Source organism: Chiloscyllium punctatum, chromosome 8 (assembly GCF_047496795.1).
Source record: "Chiloscyllium punctatum isolate Juve2018m chromosome 8, sChiPun1.3, whole genome shotgun sequence".
NCBI lineage: Eukaryota > Metazoa > Chordata > Chondrichthyes > Orectolobiformes > Hemiscylliidae > Chiloscyllium > Chiloscyllium punctatum.
The window spans coordinates 113,662,991-113,687,175 of NC_092746.1; the positions used below are offsets into that span (position 1 = coordinate 113,662,991).

The 24,185-nt window shown below is 43.6% G+C and overlaps 1 protein-coding gene across 4 annotated transcripts in view; it reads left to right on the forward strand.

Annotated features, from left to right (window-relative positions):
• The window catches only part of prkag2a (protein kinase, AMP-activated, gamma 2 non-catalytic subunit a), a 441,088-nt gene that overhangs the window by 217,927 nt on the left and 198,976 nt on the right, over positions 1 to 24,185 (forward strand). Inside the window, exon 1 of one of the 4 annotated variants that reach the window (XM_072576271.1) lies at positions 2,038 to 2,058. The exons of the other annotated variants lie outside the window; for them this stretch is intronic. The gene's annotated coding sequence lies outside the window, so the exon portion shown is untranslated. Of the gene's footprint in view, positions 1 to 2,037; positions 2,059 to 24,185 lie in introns of those variants that run through there. 4 annotated transcript variants of the gene reach the window in all.

Here is a 24,185-nt window from a genome sequence, read left to right on the forward strand (position 1 = left end):
ATGCAAGGCTGAGATTGGCAGATGTGCACAGAAACCAGGGATACAGGGAATGGACAGTAACAAAGATCAGACATGATCATATTGAATGGCTGAGCAGGCTTGATGGGCTGAATGGTCTCATTCTGTCCTATTTGTTACAATTGTATACAGCACAGAAGACCATTTGGCCTGTCGTGCTGTGCTGGTTCTTTAATGGAACTGGGTTATTGGGGGAGGAGGTGGGTGGCAGAGATGAAAAAAAAAATTATGCAGTGAGTTGCTATGGCCTGGAATACAAGGCGTGGTGGACTGGTGGAAGCAGGATCAACTGGAACATAAAATTAGATAGAAACAGGAAACAAAAAACTACAACACGTTAGAGAGAAATGAATGGTATTAATTGTTTTCCAGGCCATAGTAACTCACCAGTCCACCACGCCTTGTATCCCAGGTCATAGTAACTCACCAGACCACCACGCCTTGTATCCCAGGTCATAGTAACTCACCAGTCCACCACGCCTCGTATTCCACGCCATAGCAACTCACTGCATAATTTATTTTTTTTCATCTCTGCCACCCACCTCCTCCCCCTATTTCCCAGCATTTTGCCAGTGATCCTTGTCCTCTGATTACAAATCCTCCTGCCAATTGAAATAATTATTCTTTCTTTGTTTTCTCAAATGGTATGATTTGAATGCAAATGTAAATCTGCCATTAAAGTTCTCTGCTACTGAAAGTCAAACATTCGCTACTGTGTCCATACTTGGTTAATGCGATCATTTGAAGTTAGTGCATTTCCCACAGGAAAGAGTATGTGGCATTGAGTTGTTTTGAAGCCATCCTATTACATTTTATACAAGTCTGACCGTGAGAGGTTGGCTTTTTAAAAATGGAGTGCACACATCCTGCTGTTCTCTTGGCATTAAATTAAACATAAGTGCAACTGTTCTTTAAATGCAACATCCTTCATCTCTTTTCGGGCAATTACACTGCAGTGTTATGGATCAGCCATGTGCAGGTAAATTGTCCTTTTCCCTTGTTTTTCTGTTGAGTGTAAAGAGGAATTGCAGAATACCTTTTCGAGTGCTGTTACAACCACTTGCCAAAAATGTGTGTGTACACACACATGCACACCCTAATACACCTCCATTCACACACACAATGCCGTACACACAGGGGCAGTGATAGCCCAGTGATATTATTGCTAAACTATTGCTAGAATTTCAGGACCTGGTTTCAAATCCTACCATGGCAGAAATTGAAAATTGAATTTAATAAATATCTCTCTACAATTAGCAATCTAATGGTGACCGTGAATCCAGTGGCAATTGGAAAGACCCATCTGTTTCACTAATGTCCTTTAGGGAAGGAAACAGCCAAACAGCCATTCTGAGCTGGTCTGGCCTACATGTGACTCCAAACCCACAGCAATGTGGTTGACATTTAACTGCCCTGTGGGCAATTAGGGATGCGTAATAAATGCTGGCATGGACAGCGAAGCACGCATTCCATGAATGAATATGAAGCAAACCACAACGTCACAGATACACAGACACTTTTCTGTTTTCTCCCTGAACTCTCACTACCAGTGATTATGTGTACCCCTTAGGCAGAGGAGATTTCAATAATATTACACTCCCTCCACCATTCCCACTTGATTACTGAGCTTGACTATCCTACAACTCTGGAACCCATGACTTTGGGAATGCAAACTTTATATTATGATTTGCATGTGATGTTTTGTCTGAGCCCATACTTAACATTGAGTATGGGAGAAATATATACAATACTACAATCAATGTAAGTAATTGTAATGTATTTTCTTTTATTTAAGCAAAAGAGCAATGGAATGAGCTTTGACTTGGGAATAAACAATTAACATTTTTAAGCAGAATGGAATTGAGCCATTTTGCATAATCACGTACTGGGCGTCGTCTCTATCTCTTATTTCCTGTCTGGAAAATTACAATGCAGTTTGCAGCAGAGCAGAGTTGCAGAATTAAGAAACAGATACCAGTACTGTTTTAGATATCCTGATGTAGACTTCAGAATTGATGGACAGACTCAGCAAACCACAAGGTGAGAGAGTTCATTGGGTTGTCTGACACACAATTATTTCAATGGTTTAGCAAGACTGGGCAAACCCTGACTTCCTGTTTAACTTAGACTTGCTTTTCTGTTGTGAGGTATATAATCGTACGTTATCCTGTTCACGGCTCGCTAATGTGTATAAAGAGAGGCGGTAAGAGTTGAATCAAGGCGGATAAAGGAGTTAAAACGTAGATCCACTTTAGATCGAATTGAATGACAGAACAGGGACAGGCAGTCGATGGCCTGCTCATGTAAGTGCAGTTATGAGATATGAAGATTGTCCATTTGGCCCCTCGAACCTGTTCTGATGTTCATGGCTGATCTGATTGCAGCCTCAGCTCCACTTCCCCAGTACCCCCGAAATAACCTTCCAACTTCTCAGTCAGTTAGGCACTGATTCCACCTGCAGGAGCGGTGTCCTGAGTTGGACCATTTTACTGTTTGTTTGGATTTTTCTGTGTCTCCAGCATGGCCATGTCATATTCTGACATGTCAGGAGGCGATAGTGAGGGTGGGAGGTGGTGGGGGGATCGAGAAGTTATCATCCCTAAATACTGAACCATTGCATAAGACCATAAGACCATAAGACATAGGAGTGGAAGTAAGGCCATTCGGCCCATCGAGTCCACTCCGCCATTCAATCATGGCTGATGCACATTTCAGCTCCACTTACCAGCGTTCTCCCCGTAGCCCTTAATTCCTTGAGACAACAAGAATCTATCAATCTCGGCCTTGAAGACATTTAGCGTCCCGGCCTCCACTGCACTCTGCGGCAATGAATTCTACAGGCCCACCACTCTCTGGCTGAAGAAATGTCTCCGCATTTCTGTTCTGAATTGACCCCCCCTCTAATTTTAAGGCTGTGTCCACGGGTCCTAGTCTCCTCACCTAACGGAAACAATTTCCTAGCGTCCATCCTTTCCAAGCCATGTATTATCTTGTACGTCTCTATTAAGTCTCCCCTTAATCTTCTAAACTCCAATGAATACAATCCCAGGATCCTCAGCCGTTCCTCATATGTTAGACCAACCATTCCAGGGATCATCCGTGTGAATCTCCGCTGGACACGTTCCAGTGCCAGTATGTCCTTCCTGAGGTGTGGGGACCAAAACTGGACACAGTACTCCAAACGGGGCCTAACCAGAGCTTTATAAAGTATCAGTAGCACAACGTTGCTTTTATATTCCAACCCTCTTGAGATAAGTGACAACATTGCATTCGCTTTCTTAATCATGGACTCAACCTGCATGTTGACCTTTAGAGAATCCTGGACTAGCACTCCCAGATCCCTTTGTACTTTGGCTTTACGAATTTTCTCACCGTTTAGAAAGTAGTCTGTGCTTTTATTCTTTTTGCCAAAGTGCAAGACCTCGCATTTGTTCACGTTGAATTCCATCAGCCATTTCCTGGACCACTCTCCCAAACTGTCTAGATCCTTCTGTAGCCTCCCCACTTCCTCAGTACTACCTGCCTGTCCATCTAACTTCGTATCATCTGCAAACTTTGCTAGAATGCCCCCAGTCCCTTCATCCAGATCATTAATATATAACGTGAACAGCTGTGGCCCCAACACTGAACCCTGCGGGACACCACTCGTCACCGGCTGCAAATGCAGTTGCACCCGTACCGTTGATGAGTAACACCAGACCTAATGGCAGCAATGCGATCGTGACAAGCTTTTATCAATAGTTTTTTGCATGCAGTTCTCACCCCACTTTCCCTTCCAAACCCGAGAACGTGTTAGGTATTGGTGCCCAGAAACTTAATGGTAGAAAGTGTGCACAAAATCTTCCTACAGACAAACATAGGATCTCCACCATATCAAAGTTCTCTAGTAATACCTTGCTGGAGTTGCTGTGTTCTCCCTCATGAACAGCAGCATTGTCACTCCATCCCTCAACCCATCATGAATACAGGTAGAGTACACCCATACTCATGAATTCGATGAAGCAGTCTCCAATGGCTGCAACACTCCTTGATGATCAAAAAGGGTCCTGGGCTCCAACTTCACGGACCTGACAACTAAGGCGATTCTCCATGCCATCACCACCCAGACCTGCTCTCCCGACCAGCTACGAGTCCATTGTTGTACCTGATTGAAAATGTCCTGGAATGGAAAAGCCTGAGTTAGTGGATCATGGGGGGAGGAATTAATTTAGTGTGTGGCATTGCAATAAACTGTAAGATATTTGTTTGATCCTCCCTGGAACGTAATTGTTCTACCTCTGGCAAACTTAAGGAAAAGCGTAAAGATGTTATTTCAAAACATTATCCTCATGAAACCCTTCAGTGATATGGTGGCAGCATTGATTTTTAGATTAGATTAGATTACTTACAGTGTGGAAACAGGCCCTTCAGCCCAACAAGTCCACACTGCCCCGCCAAAGCGCAACCCACCCATACCCCTAACCTAACACTACAGGCAATTTAGCATGGCCAATTCACCTGACCTGCACATCTTTGGACTGTGGGAGGAAACCGGAGCACCCAGAGGAAACCCACGCAGCCACGGGGAGAACATGCAAACTCCACACAGTCAGTCGCCTGAGGCAGGAATTGAACCTGGGTCTCTGGTGCTGTGAGGCAGCAGTGCTAACCACTGGGCCACTGTGCCGCCCACTTGTTTCTTGATTCCATTCACTATCATGAGTTTCTGTCACGGGGTCTTTAATGTGTCTGAATGTGTTGATTCTCATTCTGGAGATGTTTGGGCAGGGTGTCCCACAAGGTTCCAGAGTGCAGCATTTCCCTTCTCTGCCACCATACTTGATCATCACTTGAGATGTCATTCAAAGCCTGATGGACAAGTTGTCACTGTTTTGAACAGTTGGTACCAAGAAAATCCTGGTCATTGTCTGCGAGGACAGCTTCAGAATGTTTTTATAACACATATAGCCATTGCTCGAAAAACTGACCAGGTCTCCCTTCAGTGAAGGAGTGTGTTGATGTCAACTGCTCTGTACACCAGGACTCACTGAGCTCTTTGTCTTTATTGTAGTTTCTCGTAAGGTTGAGCTGGTGCAGTGTTGGGTCTCCTCCTTGATGGTGGTCTTTTGAGAGAGATGGCTGCCAAGGTATGGGAAGTGCTCAGTATGATCCAGAGTCTCCTTACTTGGAAAAGGGTGTACTGGAGAGGGTGCGGGGGGGTTCACTAGGTTGATTCTGAAGTTGAGAGGGTTGGCTTATGAGGAGAGATTGAGTAGCCTGGGAATGTACTCAATAGAATTTAGATGAATGAGGGGGAAGTCTGACCAAAATATGCAAAATTATGATGGGAATTGATAAGGTAGAAGCAGGGAGATTGTTTCTACTGATGGGTGAAACTAGAACTAGGGGGCATAGCCTCAAAATTAGGGGGAGCAGATTTAGAACTGAGTTAAGGAGGAACTTCTTCATGCAGAAGGTTGTGAATCTGTGGAATTCCCTGCCCAGTGAAGCAGTTGAGGTTGCCTCATTGAATGGTTTTAAGGCAAAGATAGATTTTGAATAGTAAAGGAATTAAGGGTTATGATGAGTGGGTGAGGAGGTGGAGCTAAGTCCACAGAAGTTCAGCCATGATCTTTTTGAATGGCAGAGCAGGCTCGATGGGCCAGATGGCCTACTCCTGCTCCTAATTCTCAAGTTTATATGTCTCCCCTTCAACATGTAAGAGAGGTGGAATGTAAATGTATGGGAGGTCTGAATCATCCATCAATTCTGGGAAGAATATATTCAACAACCATTCAAATATAAGTCAATGTAGCAGCGGATACTCTCCAAGTCAACACTATGATAGAATCCACGGGTGAACCGCAATCGATGGGTCAATTGCAACAAGCAATTAAGTCAGATTTTTTTAAAAACAGTCTGTGGCTGCAGTGGGACAGTACTGATAGCTTTTCATCCCTCAAAGAGTGCCACCATCCTGTGGGTGACAGGGATTCTGGTTTTTGTCTTGTGTCTCTGAGCAAAGCCTTTGTGGGTGGTGGCAGGCATACATATATTGGATGCTGCCTGAACTGCTGTGCTCTTCCAGCACCACTAGTCCAGAATCTGGTTTCCAGCATCTGCAGTCATTGTTTTTACCTCCTTTATACGTATATTTCAGTTTATCTTTTGTGCCAGTGAGTAATTAAATAGGATTTGAGGCAAAGACGAAAGCAAGTGGTTATTCTGAATTAAAGCCTGCAACTCCAAATTTCCAATCCTTCCCACTCACCAATCTTCCATTCAATAATGTATCTTTTCCCTCTTCCACCAATGTAGAAGAAGATTTGGGTTTGGTCAGACTCCACTTTTATAGATTCCACCACACTCATGTGCAAATAATACTAAAGAGACAGAGATGCCACTTTTACCACTTCTACTGCATAGTTGTAGAGCCATACAGTATGGAAACAGATCCTTCAGTCCAATATGTCCAAGTCAACCAGGTTTCCTAAACTAAGCTAGACCCATTTGCCTGCATTTGGCCCATATCTTTATAAACCTTCCCTATTCATGTACCTGTCCAAATGTCCTTTAAATGTAGTACCTGCATCTATCACTTCGTTTGGCAGTTCATTCCACATATAAACCCCACTGTATGTGAGAAAGTTGCCACTCAGGTCCATAGAATCCGTACAGTGCGGAAACAAGCTATTCAGTCCAACGAGTTGATCCCAATTCTCCAAAGAACATCCCATCCAGGCCCATCCCTGTACCCCTACATTTCCCACGGCTAGCACACCTAATCTAAACATCCCCGATCACTGTGGGTAATTCAGCATGGCCAATCCACCGACAGTGAAGCAGTGTGGTTGGCCCAGACCAACCCTCCAAGAAGCACTCTATCCAGACCCACCGCCCTATCCTATCCCTGCATTTCCCATGGCTAATCCACCTAACCTGCTCATCTTTGGATTGTGGGAGGAAACCATGCAGACACAGGGGGACGTGCAAATTCCCCACAGATAGTCACCCAACAGTGGAGTCGAACTTGTGTCCCTGGACTGTGAGGCAGCAGTTCTGACCCCTGAACCACTGTCACTCCATTAACATAAAATGGAAAAAGTGTATTAAATCTTTTCCTCTCACCTTCAAATTATGCCCTCTAGTTTTGAAATCCTCCACCTTGGGGAAAAAAACCTTTGCTATTAGGGGTGGCATGGTGGCTCAGTGGTTAGCACTGCTGCCTCAGAGCACCAGGGACCTGGGTTTGATTCCAGCCTCTGGTGACTGTCTGTGTGGAGTTTGCATGTTCTCCCCATGTCTGCGTGGGTTTCCTTTGGGTACCCCAGTTTCCTCCCACAATCCAAAGATGTGCAGGTTGGGTGAATTGGCCATGTTAAATTGCCCATAGTGTTCAGAAATGTTTAGGTTAGATGTATTAGTCAGGGGTAAATATAGAGTAATAGGGTAGGGGAATGGATCTGGGTGGGTTACACTTTGGGGGGGGGGGGGGGGGGGGGGGCTTGGTGTGGACTTATTGGGCCAAATAGCCTTTTTCCATACTGTAGCGATTTTGTGATATTCCCCTTATCCATACTCCTCAAGGTCATCACATCCCTCAACCTCCTATACCCCAGCCTATCCAGCCTCCCCTTATAACTCAAAACCTCCAGTCCTGGCAACATTCTTGTAAATCTTTTCTGCACTGTTTCAGTTTAATAATATCCCTTCTACAGCAGAGTCACCAGAACTGTGCACTGTACTTCAAAAGTGGCCTCACCAACATCAATGTCATTGCATGTACGTGCATATGACAGAAGGAGTTGTTTGCTTGGGAACCAAAAGTATAGTGAGAAGGAGGAATTGAAAGAAATTAATATTATTTTTAAAAGTTTAATTTTAAAAGCAAAATTGGTTTGTAACCCCACTATGTATAAAAGGGAGGTGGGAGAAAACAGGAAATTGCAGATTGTTTAGACTAACATCAGTAGTAGGGAAACCACTGGAGTCTCTTAGGTTCTGATAACATGTTGTTTAGAAAATATCAACAGAATTAAACAAAGCCAACATGAGTTTCTGAAAGGGAATCGTGTTTCACAAACCTGCTGTATAGTTTGAGGACGTAACCAGTAGAGTCATTTTGTATTATATTTGGATTGTCAGAAAGCTTTTGAAGGTCTTTGATAAGAGGTTAGTTCAGAATCAAAGCCCATTGGATTATGAGTAAGATACTGGCAAGATGGAGAATTGGGTTAGTAGACAGCAAACAGGGTAAGAATTTTCAAGAGTGGGAAACATTGACTCGTCAGGTACAGCAAGTGTCCGTGCTTGGGCCTTGAGTATTAACAGTTATAATTTGGTTGAGAGAACTAGCATTCTCAAAGATTCATCCCACCCTGACAATGTTTTCCTCTAAACTCTACCATCAGGGAGAAGGTACAGAAGCCTGAACACATGCACCAGCCAGTTTCAAACCAGTTTACACCCTACTGTCGTTAGAATACTGAATGGACTCACAAACTATTTAACATTCGCCTGTACCTGTGTTTTTGTTTTTGCTGCTGTTTAACTATTATTTACTTACCTATGCTACTTAACTCTGTGATCTGCCTGTATTGCTCGCAAGACAAAGCTTTTCACTGTGCTTCAGTACACGTGACAATAAATTCAATTCAATTCAATTCAATTCAAGTGTCATGTCAAGTGTATTATTGGTGGTACAGACTCAATGGGCCAAAGAGTAGGATTGTATGATTTTATGAAATATTTCTAAGTTTGCTGATGACACAAAACTAGGTGAGTGGTGAGGAGATGCAAAGAAGCTTCACAGCAATTTTGAGAAGTTGTGTGAGTGAGCACATACTGTAAAATGTGGGTAAGCGTGAAGTTATCACTTCAGTAGAAGAAACCTGAATGTCAGAGTATTATATAATTGGTGAAAGTTTGGGAAATGTTAGTGTAAAAAGGACCGATGTATCTGTATACCGGTCACTGAAAACAAGCAAGTAGGTTCAACAAGCAGTTAAGGAGGTGAATGAGATGTTGGCTTTCGTTGTAAGAAGATTTGAGTTCAGGAGCATGGAAGACATTCTGCAGTTGTACAGAATTAAAAATCGCACAACACCAGGTTATAGTCCAACAGGTTTAATTGGAAGCACACTAGTTTTCGGAGCATCGCTCCTTCATCAGGTGGTTGTGGGATGAAGGAGCGTCGCTCCAAAAGCTAGTGTGCTTCCAATTAAACCTGTTGGACTATAACCTGGTATTGTGTGATTTTTAACTTTGTACACCCCAGTCCAACACTGGCATCTCCAAATCATGCAGTTGTGCAGAGCATTGATGAGACGTTACTTGGGTTATTGTGTGCAGTGAAGGTTCACCAGGCTGATTCCTGGGATGGTCAGAGGAGGAGAGATTGAGTTGACTGCACCAGTACTCATTGGAGTTTAAAAGAATGAGAGGGGATCTCATTGAAACATAGAACATTCTGACAGGGTAGTAGAGACTGCATATAGAGAGAATTTTACACATGGTTGGAGATTCCAAAACAGGGGGTAATGGTCTCAGGCTATGGAGTATTTAGGATCAGGCTGAAAGAGAAATGTCTTCCTTCCATCGGTGGTAAGCTGTGGAATTCTAGAACATAGAACAGTACAGCATAGAACAGGCCCTTCAGCCCATGATGTTGTGCCGACCATTGATCCTCATGTGAGGTAAACCTAATGTACAAACCCTCAAATTTCTATGACCATGTGCATGTCCAGCAGTCTCTTAAATATCCTCAATGACCTCACTTCCACAACTGCTGCTGGCAACGCATTCCATGCTCTCACAACTCTCTGCGTAAAGAACCCACCTCTGACATCCCCTCTATACTTTCCGCCAAACAGCTTAAAACTATGACCCCTCATGTTAACAATTTCTGCCCTGGGAAAAAGTTTCTGGTTATCAACTCTATCTATGCCTCTCATTATCTTGTATACCTCAATTAGGTCCCCTCTGTTCCTTTTTTCTAAAGAAAAAAGTCCGAGCTCAGTCAACCTCTCTTCGTAAGATAAGCCCTCCAGTCCAGGCAGCATCCTGGTAAACCTCCTCTGAACCCTCTCCAAAGCATCCACATCTTTCCTATAATAGGGCGACCAGAACTGAACACAGTATTCCAAGTGCGGTCTAACCAAAGTTTTATAGAGCTGCAACAAGATCTCACGACTCTTAAACTCAGTCCCCCTGTTAATGAAAGCCAAAACACCATATGCTTTCTTAACAACCCTGTCCACCTGGGTGGCAATTTTAAGGGATCTATGTACCTGCACACCAAGATCCCGCTGTTCCTCCACACTGCCAAGTATCCTATCCTTAATCCTGTACTCGGCTTTCAAATTCAACCTTCCAAAATGCATCACCTCACATTTATCCAGGTTGAACTCCATCTGCCACCTCTCAGCCCATCTCTGCATCCTGTCAGTGTCCCACTGCAGCCTACAACAGCCCTCTATACTGTCAACGACACCTCCAACCTTTGTGTCATCTGCAAACTTGCTAACCCATCCTTCAATCTGCTCATCCAAGTCATTAATAAAAATTACAAACAGTAGAGGCCCAAAAACAGAGCCCTGTGGAACACCACTCACCACTGACTTCCAGGCTGTGGAGGTGAAGTCTTTTAAGTATTGGTAGCAAGGGATATTAGGACAGAGCAGGAATGTGGCAGTGAGATAGGGGAGCAGTTATGATCACATTGAATAGCAGATTAAACTCAATGGGCCAAATGGCCTGCTGCTGTTCCAGTTTTCTATGTTCCTCTTTTGGAGAAATTTTACTTAAGGAATGGGTGGAAAGGAATATTTGCAAGATAACTTTTGCTGCTTCCTGATAGAATTTGGTGGCAAGTGTTTAATGTACTATCAGAGGACAAGAGACCTATGCAGTGGTTCCTTAATATGCAGTATCAGTAGAATGGATACCAACGGACATGCTGTGCTTTTTCCAACACCACACTTTATCGACTCTGATTTCTCTAGCAACTGCACTTCTCACTATCTTCTAGTATTAATAGAATATCGTAGAAACATTAGACCAAGAATAGGAGACTTGACCCCGCCTGCAGTAAGGCCACAGTTGATCTGTGACCTAACTCCAATATTTAGAATCATAGAATCCCTACAGTGTGGAGGCAAGCCATTTAGTCCATCAGGTCCAGACCAACCCTCTGAAGGGCAGCACATCTAGACCCTGCTCTAGCCAATCCCATGGCTAATCCAACTAACCTGCACATGTTTGGACTGTGGGAGGAAGTCAGAGCGTCTAGAGGAAACCCGTGGCAGACACGGAGAAAATTTGTGAACCCCATACAGACAGTCGCCTGAGGGTGGAATTGCACCCAGGTCGATGGTGCTGGGAGGCAGCAGTGCTAGCCATACTGTCCTGTTTAGAGGGGTGTTGTAGTGGTAATGCCAAATATCTGGAACAAAAGTCTGAGGAAATGCATTCAAACTTCACTGTGGCAAATGGTGAAATTTGAATTTGATAAAAACAATCTGTAATGAAAGCTGACTAAGGAACAACTATTGACTATCATAAAGACCCATCTGGTTCACCAATGTCCTTTGGGGAAGGAAATCTGCCATCCCTACCCTGGTCTGGTCTTCTTGATCTTTAACTGCCTTCTGGGAAATTAAGGACAGGTAATAAATGCTGTCCTAGCCAGCAATGCCCCTACATTATGAATGAAAAAAATACCTAATTATGTCCCATATCATTTTTGATAACCAAAATGTGTTATCTATTTTGCATATAAAATTGACAATTATCCAAGTAGGTATTGCTGTTTGTTGAAGGGAGTTGCAAACTTTGACCACCCTTGGTACCTTCAATCATTAGAGGCCTGGTTATAATCATTAGACTACATTGCCTGTCCAAAGTTCCTCCACCAACAGAAACAGGTTCTCTCTTCCCTTGGAAATGTAACTAAATTACATCTTAATCTTCTATCATTTGTTCTTTAAATGTAATCTTTGGGGTCCAGGTTTCATTCTGCTAAATCCATATTTCCCTCCATCAATATTGTTCCTGAGGTTTCTAGAACTGAACACAGTATACCAAGCGTGGTCTAACCAGCACTTTTATGAAGCTTATTCTGAAGTTGTTCGTGGGCTGTGGCTGTCACTGCTTCAGCCAGTATTCATTGTCTATCCCTAATTATCCTGAGGGCTGGTAAGAACTGTCCACCCCCTCAGCCATTCCAACCTCTTACCCTTGCAATGTGCAGCCTTCCACTCCCTCTGCTCCAACCTAACCTCACCATCAAGCCAGCGGACAAGGCAGAGGGGTACAGTGGTAGTTTGGCACACTGACATCTGGACCACTGAAGACAGGCACCAACTCACAGATACCTCCTCCTACTGCCCTCTTGACCATGACCTCACCTCCCATCGCCAAACCATCATCTCACAGATGATTAAAAAGCTCATTACCTCAGGGGATCTCCACCCATGGCTTCCAACCTCATAGTCCAGGAACAAAGCACCTCCCGAATCTACCTCCTACCAAAGATTCACAAACCTGACTGCCCCAGTCGACTTATCGTCTCTGCCTGCTCCTGCTCTACTGAACCCATCTCTGATACTGTCCTATCCCCTAGTCCAGGAACTCCCTACCTATGTTTGGGATACCACCCATGCCCTCCACCTCCTCCAAGACTTTTGTTTGCCTAGCCTCCAATGCCTCATCTTCACCATGGACAACCAGTCCTGTCCACCTCTGTCCGCCATGATGAGGGCCTCTATGCCCTCTGTTTCTTCCTCACCTGGCGTCTCAACCTGTACCCCTCCACTGACACTCATTCACTTGGCTGAACTGGTCCTCACCCTCAATAATTTCTCCTTTGAATCCTCCCACTTCCTCCAGACCAAAGGGGTGGCCAAAGGCATCTGCATGGGTCCCAGCTGTGCTTGTATCTTTGTCGGTTATGTGGAACATTCCATCTTCCATGGTTACTCCAGCACCATTCCCCGCCTTTTCCTCTGCTACATTGATGACTGTGTTGTGCCACCTCGTGCTCCCACGAGGAGGTTGAACAATTCATCAACTTCACCAACACATTCCACCCTGACCTTAAGTTCATCTGGATCATCTCTGACACCTCCCTCCCCTTCCTGGACCTCTCCAATTCCATCAACGGTGACCGACTCAACACGGACATCTTCTACAAACCCACCGACTACCACAGCTACCTGGACTATACCTCCTCCCTCCCTGCCTCCTGTAAAAATGCTATCTCTTATTTCCAATTCCTCTGCCTCTGTTGCATCTGCTCCCAGGAGGACCAGTTTCACCACAGATGGCCATTTCCTTTAAAGATTGTAAGTACCCCTCTCAAGTGGTCGGTGATGCCCTCCAGCGTATCCCCTCCACTTCCCACACATCTGCCCTTGAGCCCACCTGTCCAATCACAACAAGGACAGAAGTGGAAAGTGGTCCTCCACCAATCTCTGTATACATCGCATCATCCTCTGCCATTTCTGCCTCCTACAAATGTACCCCACCACCAGAGACATTATTTCCCTCCCCAGCCTATTCACTCCGCGACTGTCTTGTCAGGTCCACACCATCCACCAACCCACCCTCCCCTCCCCACCTTTCCCTGCCACTGCCAATGTGGATTTCATCATTTCCTCATTTCCCCTCCCCTCACCTTATCCAAGATCCAACCTTCCATATCTGCACTGCCCTCATGACCTGTCCTACCTGTCCATCTTCCTTCCCACCTATCCGCTTCACCATCCCCTCTGACCTATCACCATTACCCCCACCTTCATCTACCTATTGTACTCTCAGCTATCTTCTCCCCAGCCCCACCCCCTCCCATTTATCACTGCACCTCCTTGGCTCACAAGCCTCTTTCCTGATGAAGGGCTTATGCCCAAAACGTTGATTCTCCTGCTCCTTGGATTCTGCCTGACCTGCTGTGCATTTCCAGCACCACACTCTCGACTCTGATCTCCAGCATCTATAGTCCTCAGTTTCTCCCTCTTGACCAATTAGAACTGACGACATTACTTGGTTTGTATGACAATTGACAATGGTTACGTGGCCAGCTTTTCATTCGAATTCAGTTTTCAACATCTGCCATGGTGGGATTTAAACCCATTCCCCAGAACATTAGCTTGGGGTTCTAGATTATTCCTCAACACTAGGTCACTGCCTCCCCCATGCTTGCAGAATGACTTCTAACCCCTTGGATTCGACGAGATTTCATTAAACTTCTGATTATTTTTATGGGGAGTCCATTGACCTTTTCTGGTTTGGTGAGGTCATTAAAGTTACCAATCAATGCCGCTGACTGATGTGTCTTACCATGTCTCCTCAGCAGATTCTCTGGATGCGTGATCCTTGCTAATCCAACATGACAAATTCTCCTCTTCCTGGACTGTCAAAAAACTCTGTATGACTTTGCATGCAATGTTCCTCATAAACAAACCTTGCCTTCATAATCATCTTGAAGTACGGGCAGGAGGCCACTGTACTAGAAATTCCATTTACTGGACTTCCTGACCTGAACGTCTATGTCCAGAAGTCTCAGGAAGCACTGAAAATGGAAGAGGTGCCAATGAAATGAGTAACAGTTTGTTCTGTTTTGAATGCCTGACAACCTAACCCTGAAAATCACACATTTCTGACTTCTGGAACAAAGCAGAGCTTTTGCAGGGTGGAATGGAATTCACAGAGGTTTGCTGTTTGTTTTTAATTCCACTTAGCCAAAACTGGCTGAGAATTTTGACTCATCATTTCAGCATACCTTGGAGACTGCAGGGGTGAGCTGGGTGTGTCGAGGCCTGCAGCAGCAAAACATGTTTCTGTCCAGTTAAAGCCAAAGAAAACGAAGGTTCTTAACCTTCTGAGAGATGAGTTTAAGTTCAAGACTTTTAAAACGTAGTCAGACAAATGTCTTAATGGAGCGGTTTGCCTCAGTTGGCACCATAATGTGAATGATGCATCTCTTATGCAATCTGCCAAGTAAGAATGAAATTAAATCAAGTCTCAAGCAGAGTGGCATTCTTGCCACTGGTGTTGTTTGTTTAAACGTAGGTGGTGTATTGCTGTTCAGTGACAGCCTGAAACTAGTTCAGTAGTATAACACAATATAGCCACTGCTTTGTCTGTTCCTGCCATTGTTCTGGAGGGAGTCGAGATTGTGATGCTGGAAAAGCACAGATCAGGCAGCATCCGAGGAGCAGGAGAATCGACGTTTCGGGCATAAGCCCTTCCTTAGGAATCGGGTTTCCACTATTCTGCCACTATTCTGGAGGGAGTTGACAACACTCTTACTACTGTGTGGCTGTCTCAACCTAGAAATACAGCTCTTTGAAGTACTCATTCCGACATTCATAAATCCAAGTCACAATTTTCTTTTTGAGGAGTTACAAGTTGTTTGAGGAGGGTAAATAGATAAGACAAACAAATACAGATGAATGGGTGAACAGACAGAACTGGAAGTGAATGTCTACCTGAAGGTAGCAGAAGAGGCAAAAGAGATGTTTATGAGAAGGCAAACAGGATACTTTCCCTAAACAGTGAAGGCATGAAATTAAAGAGAAGGGAAGTTAAGTATTAGCTGTGTGAAGCACTAATTAGTCCACAATTAGAGTACTGCATACCCGCACTCAGAATACAGAGGAAGGCCACAAGCAAACTTATCCCTAAGTTTCACTAAGAAAAATTATTTATTTTTTGTTTACCCATGGCATATAGGTATTGCTGGCTGGGCCAGCATTTATTGCTCAAACCTACTTACAGGATAGTTTGACCCTAATATGCAACAATTTAGCTGTGATCTCAGCAACCTTTGGGAAAACATGTTTATTGTGCTGACTTTCTGTGAATACAAGTGTATGTCAGTTATTTTGTAAAAGGACTTTTGTTCTTTCGTTATGATGTGGAGGAGTTGGTGTTGAACTGGGGTGGACAAAGTTAAAAACCACACAACATCAGGTTATAGCCCAACAGGTTTATTTGGAAGTACAAGTTTTCGGAGCACTGATCCTTCATCAGGTAGCTAGTGACAGGATCATAGGACACAGAATTTATACTAAAAGAGCAAAGTGTCATATAGCTGATGTGATATATTCAACAAACTTAGATTGCTGTTTAGTCTTTAATTACTTAGAAAGACTGAATTGAGGTCTGTAATAGTATGAGGAGCCTGTGTAGGGTGCACAGGAAGGACCTAATTCTCTTAAAAGTGCAATCAATAGCTCGAGGAAATGGAGAGTTATATGGCTCGGAAACAGACCTTTTGGTCCAACTCGTCCATGCCAACCAGGTTTCCCAAACTGACTCGTACCACTTGCCTTTTTTTGGCCCATAAACCTCTAAACCCTTCTTATTTCCTATTCATGTACCTGTCCGTATGCTGTATAAATGTTGTAACTTTACCTGCATCTACCACTTCCTCTGGTAGTTCATCCCACATACGAACCATTCTGTGTGTGAAAAATGTGGCCTTTCAGGTCCCTTTTACATCTTTCTCCTCTCACCTTAAAAATATTTTTAAAGTAGTTCGAAAATAGTTTTGAGCTCCCCCAACCTAGGAACAACATCTTGGCTATTCACCTTATGATTAGATTAGATTACTTACAGTGTGGAAACAGGCCCTTCGGCCCAACAAGTCCACACCGCCCCGCCGAAGCGCAACCCACCCATACCCCTACATCTACCCCTTACCTAACACTACGGGCAATTTAGCATAGCCAATTCACCTGACCTGCACATCTTTGGAGTGTGGGAGGAAACCGGAGCACCCGGAGGAAACCCACGCAGACACGGGGAGAATGTGCAAACTCCACACAGAGAGCCGCCGGAGGCGGGAATTGAACCCAGGTCTCTGGCGCTGTGAGGCAGCAGTGCTAACCACTGTGCCACCGTGCCCCTCATGGTTTTATAAACCTCAATAAGATTACCTCTCAACCTCCTATGCTACAGTGACAAAAGTAGCATCTATCCAGCCTCTCCTTATAACTCAAACCCTCCATTCCTGGCAACACTCTGGTAAATCTCTTCTGAACCCTCTCCAATCTAATAATATCCTTGTTAAAGCAGAGCGACCAAAATTGCACACAGTACTCCAAACTTGGCCTCACCAACTTCCTGTGCAAACTAAACATGACATCCCAACTCCTATAGTCATTGATCTGAGCAGTGAAGGCAAGCATGCTAAGTGCCTTCCTAACTACCCTGTCTACCTGCGATGCAACTGTTAAAGAAGTATGTACCTGAATCTACACTGAATCCCTAGGTCTTTCTGTTGAATGATGCTATCCAAGGCCCTACCAATAATTGTATAAGTCCTGCTCTTGTTTGTTTTATTAAAATGCAATCCCTCATTTATCCAAATTGAATTCCATCTGCCTCTCCTCAGCTCATTGGCCAAATTGACCAAGATCTCTTTGTAATCTTTCTTCACTGTCAACGTACCACCAATTTTGGTGTCATCCACAAACTTACTAACCGTACTTCCAAAATTCTCATCCAAATCGTTTGCATAAGTGACGGACAACAATGGACTCAGTTCCAATTCCTGTGGAATAGCACTGGTCAGAGGCCTCCAGTCTAAAAAATCAACCCTGAAGTGGGAATGGGGGTTGCGAGTCTTTGAAATTCCCTTTTACAAAAGGCAGTGGATGCAGAATCTTTAAATATTTCCAAGATAGAGCTAGATTGATTCTTGGTTACCAAGGTGATGAAAGATTATTGGGGATGTGCAGGATCATAGAGCTAAGGTTAAAATCGGATCAGCCATGATCTTATCAAATGACAGCTCAGAGTTGAAGGGTCAAGTTTTTTCCTTGTTTATATTAGGCTACATAGCTGTTTATTGAACAGTACCAATAAACTAGGCCATGTGGCACAATTTTGTGATGTAATTGTCCCATATATCTAAATATAGTGTCTGTGTCCATAAACTCAAGATGAAATGAGTGTGAAAGCTGCTGGAACATTTTAAGACTGAACTGTTTGCTGATGTTCAGGTGACTTCACTTGACAAAACCTGTGATTTCAAATAAATTTGTTGAACTATAACGTGATGTCATCTGACTTCTGACCTTGGCCACCCCAGTCCAACACCAGCTCCTCCACGTCATGATGTTCTTCAAGGAAGGGATCATGTCACCAATATCTGTTATGCTCTACATATAACTCTGGCTCACGTATAGGAGCTTGACTCTTAATGCCCTCAGGACAACCCATGGATTGGACAGTAAACATGGCCGTCCTCTTTTAAACTTCCTCATAACTCACAACACTTCTGTTACATCTTTTTCCTAAGTAGAACAATCTCTGTCCTTCTACTCACTCCACATAAATGAAACTCCTCCTCATTGAAGTGTTCTAGTAAATCATCTCTGCACTTTTTCATTTCTTCAATGAAGGCCAAGCTATTTCTTCCTGCCTGTAAAACTCTAGCTGAAGCCTAACATTGATTTCTAAAGATGTAGAATAAATTCCTTGCTTTTGTGCTGTTTTGTGTTCTAAGGCTTTACATGCTGTTTTAGTTCATGTACAGCCTTATGAACTTGTCCTGTCACCTTGAAAGATATGGATGTAAAACTCCAGGGTCTCTTTGTTCCTGCATCCCCTCCACCACCCTGAACTTTTGACCCTGTATCCTGTATTTTATGATGCCTCTCCTTATTCTTCCCACTAAAATACATCACTTTACATTTCTCTGCATTACATCCCCTGCCACATGTTCAGCAAATGCACCAGTCAGTTTTATACTCTCCTGCAATCTGTTGCTGTCCTCCTCACTGTCTGAGGTTTCCTGTCATAGGTGAATCCAGTGAAATCCTGGAGAATATTGGGAAAGGACTGTATCAGAACCTTCCCAGTATGTGCACATTTTGCTCTCGTTTGCCAATTTACTCTTGCACATAGATCTGAACATTTCAGTGGCTTGATCACAGCAAATTGCCTCAGTTACCAATCAGGGTAGTCCCAAACAGCACTGCAATAATTTGAAAATACTCACAGGAAGATGAGAAGTATCACTCTGCAGTAGACATTTCTGGGAGTAGAATCAGTGTCAGTCTGTTCATTTAAACTGCATCAATTCAGATTCAAAAGTACATGCTTTTGTCAAGCCTTGACCTTTGGGTGTTCTTGTGCTGATCTATCAGCAGAAGGAAGAATACATGGTTTCCTTTCATCATCAAAGCACTTCATAGCCAATTTACACACAGCAGGATCCCACACATAACAATGCAATAATTATTATAGTTTGACTTAAACACGTGAATATCTTCAATGAGATGTCCTTATGGGTCTAAGCCAGTAAGTTCCCCTCCAAGGCACACATGGCTTGGAAATACAGTAGATTGCTGTTCCATCATTGTCACTGGGTCAAAATCCTGAGACTCCCTCCCTAAAAGTGCTGAGGCTGTACCTTTTCCAGACGGACTGCAGCGGCTAAAGGTAGAGGTTCACCAATCCCTTCTTAAGGGCAATTAGGAATGAGGGACACGTGCTGACTTTGTCAGTGATGCTCATGACAGAATGAAAGAAAAACAGCAGACAACACGAGTGACTGTGTAACTCTCTATCAGTATGGACTGGAGACTCAGCCTGTGTTTTCTGCTCAGGTCTTTAAAGTGGGACTTGAACCCACAATTTTCTGCTCCGTAGAGCATTCCTGCTGCTTCACAGCTGACACTCCAATCCAGCTGTCTTACATGGAGAAAAAAAATGTTCATTTCCTATCACGCTGTTTTAATGTGGTCGGCTCATGTTGTCTTTGAGACGTTAGCACAAGGGAACTTCCCAAGACAGTACCATTGATTAAAGTGGCGCGGTGGCTCAGTGGTTAGCACTGCTGCCTCACAGCACCAGGGACGCGTTTCAATTCCATCCTCAGGTGACTGCCTGTGTGGAGTTTGCACATTCTCCCCGTGTCTGTGTGGGTTTCCTCCCACAGTCCGAATATGTGCAGGTTAGGTGGATTGGCTGTGTTAACTTTTCCATTATGTCCAGGGATGCCTAGACTAGGTACATTAGCCATGGGAAAAGCACAGTTACAGGGATTGGATAGAGGATAAGTCTGGGTGGGGTGGTCTTTGGAGAGTTAGTGTGGTCTCATTGGGCAGAAGAGCCTGTTTCCATACTGTGGGGATTAAATGTTTGAGAAGAATAAGTAGAATGAATGCAAGCAGCAACTAAAAGGCGAGAACCAGCCATTCTAATCCCAGTTGTGAAAAGGCAAGTGCTGGGCTCTTAACCACAGTCACAAAGTAGAATTTATCGGTCTCACTTTTGACTTGTCTTGATCTCCTCAGTTGTTTCAGGAAACGCACTTAAAGAACAATGGTCTTGATGTTTGTGGTGTAGCATTCCAAAATGAATCCTGCTACCCAACACACTCCCCATAACCCCACAATTCACACCATTTCAATTATTTAACCATTTTCCTCACCCCTTTAGAAGATGCTTCAGTCACTTCCTACACCGTGCTTTTGCTGTTAATGTCATTTGTAGATTCAATTAAAATTGTAAGGAATATCTATGAATGTAAGAATTGTTGTTTATTTGTTCATAGGATGTGGGTGTCACTGGCTAGGCCAGCAGTATTGCCCATCCCTGAGAATCCAGAGAGTCAACCAAATTGTTTTGGCCCTGGAGTCACATGTAGGCCAGATCAGGGAAACAGAAGATTTTCTTCACTAAAGGAAAGTAATGAACCCAGGGGGGTTTTAACAACAGTCGATAACAGTTTCATGGGCATAATTTAACACATGAAGATTAATAGCAGGAAATATAAAACCTTAATAAAGCAGCATTGCGTTATTCAGTATGTAATTAAAGTTTGTGTATTATAGTTCAACATTTAATAATATGTAGCATAAGAAAGAAAATCTGAAGTTTTAGAAGTTCTTTGTAAACATGTTATGATTACATGTTATCACATAGGTTTCAGCAAACCTCATCCTGTTCCCTGGTGACAGAAGATTCCAAGACAACATCTCCCTCCATCCCACACACACTGACTGACTCAGCCACCCATCTTTTCAAACCTCTCTTTGCACACTGTACACACTCTCTCACACCAAATTCCTTCCCCAATCCATTCCCCGTTTTATCCCACATGCCCCGGTTTGGTCTTGCTTCCTGTTGCTAAGAAGCAGAGTCACTTTCCTGAGGCAGGGAGCCTGTATAATAGACAGACAGGAGTAGAAAGACAGAAGATGTTTAAAGTTGCTACTTGCTTTTCTGGCTGAACCACACAGCTTACTGTTTTATCTCACACTCACTCAGTGACTAAGCGACATCTGATGGTGTCTGCCTTGGCCAAGTCAGCAGACCAATATCCCAGGCTCACTCAAATTTGGTGCTAAATGTGGCTTCTGATAAGACAATAAGACATAGGAGGTCATTCAGCCCATCAAATGTGCTCTGCCATTTTCTCCCACTTGATTATTTTTGAGTTGGTTTTTTGATGGGTCTTAAAACTTTCCCAATCCTCTGCCACATTGTATATATTTTTTCTTTCAATTTGAGCATCAATGGCAGGAATTTCTGGGTGTAATTGAGGACGCAGTACAGAGATTCATCCCAAAGAAAAGAAAGATTATCCAAGGAGGGGTTAGACAGCCATGGCTGACAAAGGAAGTCAGGAAATGTATCAGTGAAAAAGGGAGAGCCTATAAAGTGGCCAAGAGCACTGGGAAATCAGAAGATTGGGAAGACTACAAAAACAAACAGAGAATAACAAAGAAAGAAATATGAAGGAAAGGATCAAATATGAAGGTAAGCTAGCCAGTAATATTAGAAATGATAGTAAAATTTTCTTTCAATACATAAAAAACAAACAAGAGGCAAAAGTAGACATTCGGCTGCCCCAAATTGATGCTGGCAGGCTAGTGCTGGGTGATAAGGAAATAGCTGAAGAACTTAATAAGTACTTTGTGTCAATCTTCACAGTAGAAGACATGAGTAATATCCCAACAATAAAGGAGAGTCAGGGGACAGAGTTGAGTATGGTCGCCATTACAAAAGAGAAAGTGTTAGAAAAGCTAAAAGGTCTAAAAAATGATAAATCTCCTGGCCCTGATGGGCTACAGCCTAGAGTTTTGAGAGAGGTGGCTGAGGAAACAGCGGAGGTGCTGACTATGATCTTTCAAAAATCACTGGAGTCAGGGAAAGTTCCAGATAATTGGAAAATCGCTGATGTAACCCCCTTGTTCAAGAAAGAATCAAGACAAAAGAAAAAGATAATCCCTGGAATGATAGGCCTAACGTATGCTGATTGGCTGAGCATCCTGGGATTGTATTCATGAGAGTTTAGAGGTTGAGGGGAGATCTAATAGAAACTTACAAGATAAAACATGGCTTAGAAAGGATGGACGCTAGGAGGTTGTTTCCATTAGGCGGGAGACTAGGACTTGTGGCACAGCCTTAAAATTATAGGCCGATTAGCCTAACCTCGGTTAGGTGAAATTCTAGAATACATTGTTAAGGATGAGATTTCTAAATTCTTGGAAGTGCAGAGTTGGATTATAAAAAGTCAGCATGGATTTAATAAGGGGGGGGTCATGCCTGACAAACCTGTTAGAATTATTTGAAGAGGTAACAAGTAGGTTAGACCAGGGAAACCCAGTGGATATTATCTGTCTAGATTTCCAAAAGGTCTTTGATAATGTGCCTCACAGGAGGCTGCTGAGTAAGGTGAGTGCCCATGGTGTTCGAGGTGAGATACTGGCATGGATTGGGGATTGGCTGTCTGACAGAAGAGAGAGAGTTGGGATAAAAGGTTCTTTTTCAGAATGGCAGCTGGTGACAAGTGGGGTCCCGCAGGGTTCAGTGTTTGGGGCCGCAGCTGTTCACTTTATATATTAATGATTTGGATGAAGGGACTGGGGGCATTCTGGCAATGTTCGCTGATGATAAAAAGTGGGGCAGACAGGCAGGTAGTTCTGAGGAGGTGGGGAGGCTGCAGAAAGATTTAGACAGTTTAGGAGAGTGGTCCAGGAGAGTGGTCCAGGAGACTGATAAAATTTGACGTAAGCAAGTGTGAGGTTTTGCACTTTGGAAAAAAGAATACAGGCATGGATTATTTTTTAAAAGGTGAGAAAATTCATTTAGCCAAAGTACAAAGGGATTTGGGAGTGCTAGTCCAGGATTCTCTAAAGGTTGATTTGTAGGTTGAGTCCAAGATTAAGAAAGCAAATGTAATGTTGTCATTTATTTCAAGAAGGTTGGAATATAAAAGCAGCGACTTGCTTCTGAGACTTTATAAAGCCCTAGCTAGGACCCATTTAAATACTGTGTCCAATTTTGGGCTCCACACCTCTGGAAGGACATACTGGCACTGGAGCATGTCCAGTGGAGATTCACACTGATAATCCCTGGAATGGTAGGCCTAACGTATGATGATCGGCTGAGGATCCTGGGATTATCTTCATTAGAGTTTAGAAGTTTGAGGGGAGATCTGATAGAAACTTACAAGATAATGCATAGCTTAGAAAGGATGGACGCTGGGAAGTTGTGCAGTGAAGCCCGGGACATTGGGTATCTTCAAGACCGAGCTTGATAAATTCTTGATCTCTCAAGGAATTAAGGGCTATGGGGAAAGTGCGAGTAAGTGGAATTGAAACGCCCATCAGTTATGATTAAATGGCGGAGTGGACTCAATGGGCCAAATGGCCTTGCTTCCACTCCCTATGTCTTATGATCTTGATGCTATCCTGAACTTCACAGGTTACCCACTGTTGGTTTATCCCCTTCCTAGAAACCTTTCTTCTCACTGCAATATAACCTTGCTGTGAGCTGTGAACTAATTTCTCAAATGTCAGGCATTGTTCTTGCACCATCATTACTGCTAAATGCTTCCCTAGTCTATTCCAGTCAGCTCACCCTCATTCCTTTCAGCTTTACACTGTTGCTTCTGACCCAAGTTCCTTATTCTCAACTGAATGCTAAGTGTCAAAGGGCAATTTGGCCTCACCATTCATCCATTGCTGTTTGATGGCCATCAATCCAGCAGAATGGGCTGTCCTACTGGAACCACCGACTGGCCAGTCTCATCTTCAAAGTTACCAATATTGGCACAGAGGAAGGCCATTTCATAACCTCAGTGGGTAAATTGCTGAAGGTGATTATAAAAGATAGGATCTATGGACATCAGAGAGGCAAAAATTGGTTAGGGATAGTCAGCATTG